The 10,191-nt window shown below is 37.1% G+C and overlaps 2 non-coding genes across 2 annotated transcripts; both read right to left on the bottom strand.

Moving 5' to 3' along the window:
- Nucleotides 1–1,509: 1,509 nt before the first annotated feature.
- Nucleotides 1,510–1,613, bottom strand: LOC138839108 (U6 spliceosomal RNA). Its single transcript, XR_011375846.1, has one exon. It is a non-coding gene; the product is annotated as a U6 spliceosomal RNA (small nuclear RNA).
- A 4,359-nt stretch (nucleotides 1,614–5,972) lies between these two features.
- On the bottom strand, nucleotides 5,973–6,076 carry LOC138839115 (U6 spliceosomal RNA). The gene has a single exon (XR_011375847.1). It is a non-coding gene; the product is annotated as a U6 spliceosomal RNA (small nuclear RNA).
- Between the last annotated feature and the right edge of the window lie 4,115 nt (nucleotides 6,077–10,191).

Here is a 10,191-nt window from a genome sequence, read left to right as displayed (position 1 = left end):
CTGTATAGGAGTGCCTATTAATCTTTTACTGTTTCTGCTGTTCATTGTACTTACTCATTGTCAACGTTCCCTTATTCAAAGCTCTTTCTTAAGCGTGCTGACGACTGCAATATCTGATGAGTGTCTTAAAAATATGACTAACTCACCAGAGTTAAGTGCTACCCTGAAACCCCTCTTATGGAGGCTAGTAGACAAGTCATAAGCAAATATAAAAGTATTGGGTGTTTCACAATGTCACTTCAGCAGAAGGAATTGTTTGTAAGAGATTTACAAAAAGCTGTAGGCGCGGCTAGAACAGAAAGAATGTATGGCAATTGCTGAGATAACTACTTAGGAGAAAGAACTTCTTATTACTCTCTTTCATTTACTAAGATACTTGCTAAATCTAAGTCTCCTTGGTGTTTACTATTAAAGAAAGAACAGAAAAGATCTTATGGGACAGTTAAGGCCTCTATAGAAATAAGGTAATGTTTAGTTGGTGACAAACATCAAAACCCATTATATTTCTTAGAGATAAGCCGGAAACAAGTGCCTATCAGGCAACCAGCTGGTGACCACCCAAGAATGAAGCCCTGCAGCAAGGTTGTGTAACCTTTTGCCCTTTCAGGCGAGCAGCTGGTGACCGCCCAAGAATGAAGCCCTGCAGCAAGATTATGTAACCTTTTGCCCTTTCTTATGGAGATTTTTGCTATAAAAGTTTGTTATTCTCTGCATTAAATCGCACTCAGCATCCACTCCTCTTGTGTGTGAGTTGTCTGTTTGCCATCTCCCCACCTATTCCAGTTCCTCCCCTAGGTGTCCTCCGTGGTCCCGACAGAACCCCGTCCGCGGCAAAGGATTGCGCAGAGACCAGAGTTGAATCCCCAGAGTTGAAAAAAAAAGAAAAACATTGGAAAAAGCTATTTATTATTCTAAGTGTCCTCAATTTCAGACACTGGTAATGTTGAGTTATTGTTTGACATTAACCAATGAAGTGTGAAATTTAAGAAAATGAAAGATAGTTCCTTGGGTGGAGTGGAAAATATTTCGGCAGTTATAGAAAATGAAACACAATTAGGAGTTAAATTGAGGATACATTCAAGAGCAGTAGCCGTGGCTTCAGAGATGGGACAGAGCTAAATATGTTAGACATATGTTAAAAAGGAGAACATGGGGCTTGGAATGTGGTTTAGTGGTACAGTGCTTGCCTAGCGTGCATGTAGCCCTGGGTTCAATTACTCAGTACCACATAAAAAGAAAAAGCCAGAAGTTGCCCTGTGGCTCAGGTCAAAGGGTGCAAGACTTGTGCAAAAAAGAAGCTCAGTGACAGTGTGCAGGCCCTGAGTTCATGCTCCAGGACTGCCAAAAATTAAAAAGAGAGAACATGTCAATAATGAATGAGGGAGGGATCCAGAAACCAAATTCCTCACTGAATATTTTCTCTATTTCAATATCATTCCAGAGAGAAAAATTAGGCATAAAGATGGTCCAGAAAGAACATACCTCATGAAGTAATACAAGATTTAAAAAAAAAATATGGAACGCTTCACATATTTGCATGTCATCCTTGTGCAGGGACCATGCTAATATCTGTATTGTTCCAATTTTAGTATATGTGCTGCCAAAGCGAGCACTACAAAAAATTTTTTTTTTACTGCAACTGGCCTGTAGAGACAATCCATCAGACTTAATTGTGACTTGCAATAGCACAAGAGCTCATTGTAATAGCACAAGTGCTATCTGGATATTATGTATGGGTCCTGAGCATTGATAAGAGCCTAGGTGCTATTCCTATTTTTTTCCTCAAGAATATTACTCTATTACTTAAACCACAGCCCCATTTCTGACTTTTCTGGTGAGGAAATGGAGATAAGAGTGTCATGGACTTTTCCTGGCTCACCTGGCATAACATTGGGATAACATTGGGATAACACCTGGGATAATATTAATAATGTTATCCCAAAATCTCAGCATTCTGAAGAGCTAGAATTATAGTTATGAGCCATTAGTACACAGAGAAGTATTTCTTTTTCAGTGGAATGAATTAAGAATACAGATTCTTAAGGAAAATTCACCCTCAGTACTAAGTAAATCATCAAGAACAGTTCACGTGGATACACACACACACACACACACACACACACACAAGCACACAAGCAGACACACAAACCCACATAAACGTCTCAGGAATCTGTATCTCTTTCCCTTAAAGAGTAGTATGGTCTAATGGGCAAACTGTGGTGTCAAAGTCATGTAATCCCAGATATCAAGAGGTAGAGGTATAGGAGTATGGGGTACTGAGGATGACTTGCCTGAAGTTAGCACAAGATCCTATATTAAAAGCAAACTGAAAAAAGAAAGAAAAAGAGTTGGGTGCATGTAGGCACAAGTGGCAATTTATGTGCCTAGTAAGTTTAAGGCCCTCAGTTTAATCCTCACTTCCATGAAAAAGACAAAAAGAATAAAATCTCAGTCCATTTTGTCATTGTTTAAAATCAGTTAAGCTGTATACTTCATGAGGAATATAAGGTCTATTTCAAGCCTAATAGTAGTAGCTGGATAGTCTATATAGCATGGCAGCACATGGGACAAGGCCCTGTAGGTGCATCATATCACAGAGGATCTCAGCATCATGGTATGTGCTAGAATGACAGGGAGTAAGGGGCATAGGTTGCTTTTAACAACTCATAACAGTGATAATGTTAGTCCCTTGAGAGTTGATGAGATAATATTTATCCATTTATGACTGAAACATCTTTTAAAGGTTCTACTTCCTGACACTGCTACATTGAATAGTTAAACTTCAGTATGAGCTTTGATGGTGACAGACCATTAACAGGCTTCTGACAGAGGCAGGTGAGACCATTGGAAGCCAAGGACGTTAATACAACTAGGCACCTTGGACAACTGCTTCGATCTCATTGATTCTGATATTTCCTGTATTTGGCGCCATCTCACAGTCAAGATCCATCAAGACCATCTCTGTTCCATGTGCCAGTTTCAGTTATGCTGAGTGTTATATAAACCACTAGACAATAGGGAGAAATAGGATGGAGATAGGCACAAAAATGTAAGTTTGGCATTCTTCTTGGCCCTTAAATAACATTAAAAGATTTATGTAGGTAAGTCACAAGAAAGCTCTATGTCATTATAAAATACATATAGCCATATAATAACTACTCTATCACCCTGAAAGATACCTTGTAGAACAGCTTGTTTACACATAACACAGACACTCCTATGAACACAAAAGATGGAAAAAACAAACAAGTTCCGGTTTACAAAAGTAATTGTCAACCTCAGAGTCAATGCAGACACCCTGAAAACAGTACTGGAAAGAATAGGAGAAACACTAGGTCTCCTTGGCACAGGTCAAAATTTCCTTAATAGAGACCAAGAAACACAACAAATCATAGAAAGGTTGCACAAATGGGATTTCATGAAACTGCAGAGCATGTGCATGGCAAAGGACATAACTAGCAAAATCCATAGAAAGCCCACCGATTAGGAGAAGATTAGCAATACAACAGACAAGGATCTCATATCTAAAATGTGCTTGGAACTCACAAAAATAAATCCTCCAACAACAAATCCTCAAAGAAACAAGTGCGCAATAAATAAGTGGGCTAAAGACTTAAAGAGAAACTTCTCTGAAGAGGAAAGAAGATGGCCAATAGACACATGAAGAAATGCTCAACATTTCTAGCTATAAAAGAAAAGCAAATCACCAAAATTACTCAAGCTGATTTAAAATTTGGCAAAGGAGCAGGGTATAAAAATAACCGTCAAAAATCAATGGCTTTTCTGTATGTCAATAATGAGAAAAGCGTGGTTGAAATCAGGAAAGCAACTCCATTCATAACAGCACCCCCAAAAAAATACCTAGGAATTAATTTAACCAAAGAAGGGAAGGACCTCTATAATGAAAATTTAAAAACCTGAAAAGGAAAATCAAAACAGAACTTACAAAGTGGTAAAACCTCCCATGTTCCTGGATTGGAAAGATCAACATCGTGAAAATGGCAATACTTTCCAAGGGTTTCTACCTATTTAATGCAATACCTATCAATATTCCAACCCCTTTCTTCAACGAATTAAAAGAGGCTATCCAAAAATTCATATAGAACAATAAAAAACCCAGAATAGAAAAAAATATCCTTAACATAAAGAACAGTGATGAAGGAATATCAATACCAAATTTCAAACTCTACTACAAAGCCATCGTAATTAAAACAGCTTGGTACTGGCACAAGAACGGACATCAGGAACAATGGAATAGAGTTGAAAAGGCAGAAATGAATGTACAGACATATAGCTACCTAATCTTCGATAAGGGAGCTAAAAAAATAGAATGGAAGAAAGCCTCTTAAGTAAATTGTGCTGGCAAAATTGGTTAATCACTTGTAGAAAACTTAAGCTAGATCCTTATATATCAATCTGCACCAGAATCAACTCCAAATGGATCAAAGCCCTCTGAGTCAAAGCAGACACTCTGATGGAATAGGATGGAATAGGAGAAACCCTAGGTCTCCTTGGCACAGGCCGAATTTTTTTTTAATGGAGACCCAGAAACACAACAAATCAAAGAAAGGTTGGACAAATGGGATTGCATGAAATTGCAGAGCTTCTACATGGCAAAGGACATAGTTAACAAGATCAATAGAAAGCCTATGGATTGGGAAAAGATCTTCACTAGCCATTAAACAGACAAGGGTCTCATATCTAAAATATCCCTGTAACTCAAAAAATTAAATCTCCCAACAACAAATCCTCAAAGAAACCACTTCTCCATAAATAAGTGGGCTAAAGACTCAAAAAGAAACTTCTCTGAAGAGAAAAGAAGGATGGCCAATATACACATGAAGAAATGCTCAACCTCCCTAGCCATAAAAGAAATGCAAATAAAAAGAACAGAAATACCATCTCACCACAGTTAGAATGGCTATAATCAAGAACTCTAATAACAACAGATGCTGGAGGGGATGTGGATAGAAGGAAAACTTACTGTATTGTTGTGGGAGTGTAAACGTGTTCAACCACTTTGGAAAGTTTATGCAGGTTCTCAGAAGACTCCACATAGAGCTGCCCTATGACCCAGAACTACCACTTTTGGGCATTTACCCAAATGTTCACAAACAAGATCATACTAATGCTACCAGCAAGACTATGTTTATTGCAGCATTATTTACCATAACTATGATATGGAACCAACCCAGATACCCTTCAGTTGATGAATGGATCAAGGAAACGTGGTATATATACACAATTCCATGCCTCCATAGAATTTCTTTGTCCCATTTGTTAGGAAATGGAAAGACTTGGAACAAATTATATTAAGTGAAATAAGCCATACCTAAAGAAACATAGATCCCATGGTTTCTCTTATTTGCAATAACTAGTATATGTCTGAGAAAAGCAGAAATTTTTAGACAAGTTGATGTTAGGCGAAATGAACCCCAAGATAATTTTTTTCTTTCTTGTGATAGTTTCCAACATATTTATAAATTGATTTCTTTGTTGCTTTGTATGTACCTCCCCCATGGTATAACTCCTGTTTTCACTGCATTTGATTCTGGTATCCTGCATCTTGTATATACATTTTTCTAATTTGGAGAGGGTAAGGGAAAACACAAAATGCTTAAATAGGGATACAGATTGACCTATGGTAAAAATGCAATGTACAAGACCCTACGTTGAAAACAAACATTAGAACTTCGGAGGTGGGGAGAATACTCATGGAAGTGGGAGAGAAGGAATGGTAGGGGAAAAACAAAGGAGGAGGCAACAATGCTTGATAGGAAATATACTTGATAGGAAATTACCTTACTCATTTAATTGTAACCCCTCTGCACAGTATTTTTTATAATAAAAGACATACAAAAATTAATTCAATGTATGATTATGGGCCAGTACTAGGATTTGAATTTATGGGCCTTCCACTTACTTTCACACTTCAAACTGGGATCTCTATTTGTCTTTATTTATTTATTTTTTAAAATCAGGAATGCTTCACAAATATTCGAGTCATCCTTGCACAAGGGCCATGCTAATCTCTGTATCGTTCCAATTTTTGTATATGTGCTGCCAAAGTGAGCAATCTTTAATTTTTTGTTAATCTTTTTTTCAAGGATAAATCTAATAACACTGTCCCCTAATTTTGTATAAAATAAGTTTTAGACATATATTTAATATGTAATATATTTGTGAGATATATACATACTATTTATCTGCAGGAGTTGGGCACACTGCAACAATTGAAGGCACTGATTTAATTTCACTGCTGTCATTCTATTTTAAGACTTTTTAAAATCAAAACATAGATGACCATGATTTCATCGAATGTCCTGTCCAATATTGATTTGTGTGTATCAGGCAGGCTGTACCTCATGTCACACAAGAGTGCAAGAATAATAGGGTTTAGCTCATTACATAGTGGCTTATCAGGACATAGGAAATATCCCTCAATTTGGTTGAGCTGATCTCCATTGTTTGTTCTATACTATGCCTCTGCTTTGGCTCTGCAGTTTACCATTTCAAGATGATATTTTGTTCTTTTGGGGACAGATGAATGGAGAAATGTATGTGGCCTCCATGACAATTACCTGTATCTGGTTAAAATTCATACTTTCAAATGGGATATTTGTCATCCCTGTAGAATACAAATGAGGACTCCCAAGCACCAGCTATCTACTTTGCAGCCATTGTAATTTTCATGGAAGCACTATTTTATAGGGACAAAATTAAGGTACCAAATACATCCTTCAGCAACTACCCTTGGGAAATCCTTATGCTCATGCCAAAGTCATTGAACTTCACATTGCCTTTGTCATCCAACACGATGTTATTGGATTTAATGTTTCAGTCATTTTCAGTTTCATTAAAGTAATGCACAGTCCTCACAATCTGTTTGAATAAACTCCTGACTTCATTCTTGAATAGGCGGTATGATTTTCACATTTGTCTAAGGAGGTCTCTGGATGGCCAGTTCCACTACCAAGTATTTGTGCTCATCCATTTCCCTCACCTGATATAACCTGATCATGTGTGGGTGATGGAAAATCTTAATAATGTCCATCTCATTTAAACATTTTTTGTGGGTCCTGGGGCTTGATCTCTGGGCCTGGGCACTGTCACTGAACTCTTCAGCTTATGTCTACTGCTCTACCACTTGAGCCACAGCACCACTTCCAGCTCTTTCTGTTTATGTGGTGCTGAGGAATCGAACCCAGGGCCTCATTTATGCAAGGCAAACATTTACCACTGAGCCACGTTCCCTGCCTGTCCATCTCATTTTTGATTTAACAATTGTTGAAATCTCATCTTCAGGATTATTTTCACTACAACCTTATTTACTACGAGGTGGTGCTAGGCCAAATTTACATATCCATAGCTTCCATAGTCAATGATTTCCTCCTTCATGGTATATTGTTCAGGGAAAATCTCCTCCTTCCATAGCTAATGATCACCTTCAAACTGTCTTGTTCAGTGAAAATCTCCTTCTCTGAAGAGCTTGAAGATAATTCATTATGTTCTTCCATCTTTCTGTGAAGATGCCAAGGAGTAAATCTACCTAAACTTAGCTAAGAAAATAAAAACCCCAGAGCAATAACCTAAAGGAAACTGTCAATGTAACACTCAGTCCAGCAGGTCACTAGGAACTCTCAGCAATGTAATGGACTACAGAGACCACTCACAATGGTTGCAATGGACCAATCACAGCTTGGAATGAACCCACTGGATCTTCTGGTCTTGTGCTTGGAGGACTGTTGTCAAGGTTTCCACAGGGATGTGAGGTGCACAGAGTGATGCCACTGGTGCTGCCATGGAAGTGTTGCAGGAATTTCAAGTCTATCAGAAAGTGCATTCTGTCCTTGTTGGCTTCAAGGTCCAAGGGTTGCTCCCAAATATTTTGTCCTTGAGTAGTGTCCATGTCCTTATGTCTGCTCCTGCCAGAACAGTGAGCATGTGCAGGAGCATACATCAACCAGTGGCTTCTATTCACTATATGTGCAAGTCTTGGAACTTGCTCCAACAATCTAAAAACAAAGTGGAATCCTATGTATTTCTAGATGCAGGGGACACATAACAAAGAGTTCAATTGGAAACTTTTCTTGACAATAAAGAGAAAATTCAAAGAAGTTGTTAAAGTATAAGAGGTGTCCCTCTTTGTTGAATTAGAACCTTCTTGCACAACTGCTTAAAATAGTATTAAAGTCCTTATTTGTTATGGACTTGATTTAGTGTTTTGGTATCATATAATAAATAATTTTTGATCTTTAAAAAGTTGTAATATCAGTATGAACTTTGGTGTGTTTTTAATGGAATCCAAGATGAGGCCCATAGCTCTTGAGTAGATATAAAACAATATCACATTCAACAATAGCATGTGGTTGAAAGTAGGCAAGTAGAACCAGCCTACTGTAAAGTGACTATTGTCAGGATGAATCTTCTGTAGAAATACTGTTTTTTTTTTCCTTTTCAGTATTTACTAATAAAATACATCCATGTATTAATGGCAAGAAATTACTACTTTAATATTAATTATGTTCTCTATTCAGCTCAGTGAATTTTGACAACTATTTAATTATGTAATACTAAGAGTCCCCTTATAAAGTCAAAAATGGGCACTTTTGTCATTTACATTAAAATGCAAAGAAAATAAGTCCCAGTAAGTTTTATACTTAGGTGGATAATGGAAAACAGCTGTTTTCTCACTCAGAAATTAAATCCAATAGGGTACTTCAAGGCATCCATAATCTGAAAAGCTGCTCTAACTTTTGGCTTTTAAAGAAATCATCAGTTAACTCAAGATATTCAATGTCTTTTTCTTTAAATGTAGAACGACTAATTTCAAAAGGATAGTGGTATTGCTTCAGAATCATCTGATACTGTAGCAAAATGCCCTATGCCATACATCTCCATGAAGTGGGTTATTAACATCTATAGGAGTGAGAAAAAATAGAGGATCATCATTTCTCATGATAGTTTCCTGTGAGATAGTTTACATCAGAATCCTTGAAATCCATAAGGCAATGTGTTGATAAGTTCAAAGTGAAGAACAAGGGCTGGAGTAGGGAACTTAGGTGGTAGAACCCCTACCTAGACAATTGGAGGTCCTCCGTTTGAACTCTCCTACTGCCAAATCCATGAATCTTCCTTTAGAGAAAGAGGTATAGCTGTTTATTTCAATTCCATTGTGATGCTATAACAAAACTCCTTAAGACAAGGTCCCAATAACTTAGAGAAACTTATGTGTACTCAACAGAAAATTCTGAAGGACATGATCTAGAACCAAGAAAATTCAATGTGCTGAGGGGTCAGTTTCACCAGGCCTTTAATGTGTTCCTTTGTTGCTGCATTCTCACATGGTCAAAAGGCTAGAAACTTACTTAAAAGAAAATAACAGAGCTGAGAGACTTCTTCCCACCATCCAAATGAAGTTTAATGTATTTCAGATTATTATTTCTTCTGTCATGTCCCTCTTCCTCGTTTTTTGTTGTGCTTTTATTTTTAGCTGATTAGCCTTGAACACGTGAACCACGAAAGAAAGGATGTTTGGATTTCAAGTATGTACCCCCAAAATTATCTGTTGCTACTTCTTCTTTGGAAGTAAACCACTTACTTGCCCCAACCCCTGTGCTTTATTTTCCTTCCTGTATCATTTTTTAAAGTTTTTGGTCTATTTTGTATTTTGCAGGTGATTTAACAAGGACACTTCACAGATAGTAGGTGAATACTCGACCACTAAGATTCAAATTCCCTGCATAGAATTTTTTTATTTTATTATTTTTAAACAAATTTTTTTATTATAAAAAAACTGTATGGAGGGGTTCCAGTTACATGAGCAAGGTAATGAGTACATTTCTTATCAAGCATTGTTGCTCCTCCTTTGTTTTTCCCCTACAATTCCTTTCCTCCCATCTCCACAACTACATTTAACCACTTAAATTTTAAGTTTGTTTGAGATGTACAAGATGTGTTTATTTCTTCATCATTAGACTTCGTGTGTAACCAACTAACTGAAAGAATGTAAAAGTGTAAAACTGTAAACATGTTTGAATTTTTATGTAGACTACCATGCCATCTTGCTCACAAATCAAAATATTTTCCTTCCATTGCAAACTTATGCAATTTTCTGTGATCTTCTTGTTGTTGTTGTTGTTGTTGTTGTTGTTGTTGTTGTTCTTCTTCTTCTTCTTTCTTCTTCTTCTT

This window comes from Dipodomys merriami, unplaced genomic scaffold (genome assembly GCF_024711535.1).
Source record: "Dipodomys merriami isolate MVZ:Mamm:240054 unplaced genomic scaffold, mDipMer1.0.p SCAF_293, whole genome shotgun sequence".
NCBI classification, from domain to species: Eukaryota; Metazoa; Chordata; class Mammalia; order Rodentia; family Heteromyidae; genus Dipodomys; species Dipodomys merriami.
This window is presented reverse-complemented; position numbering and strand designations above follow the sequence as displayed.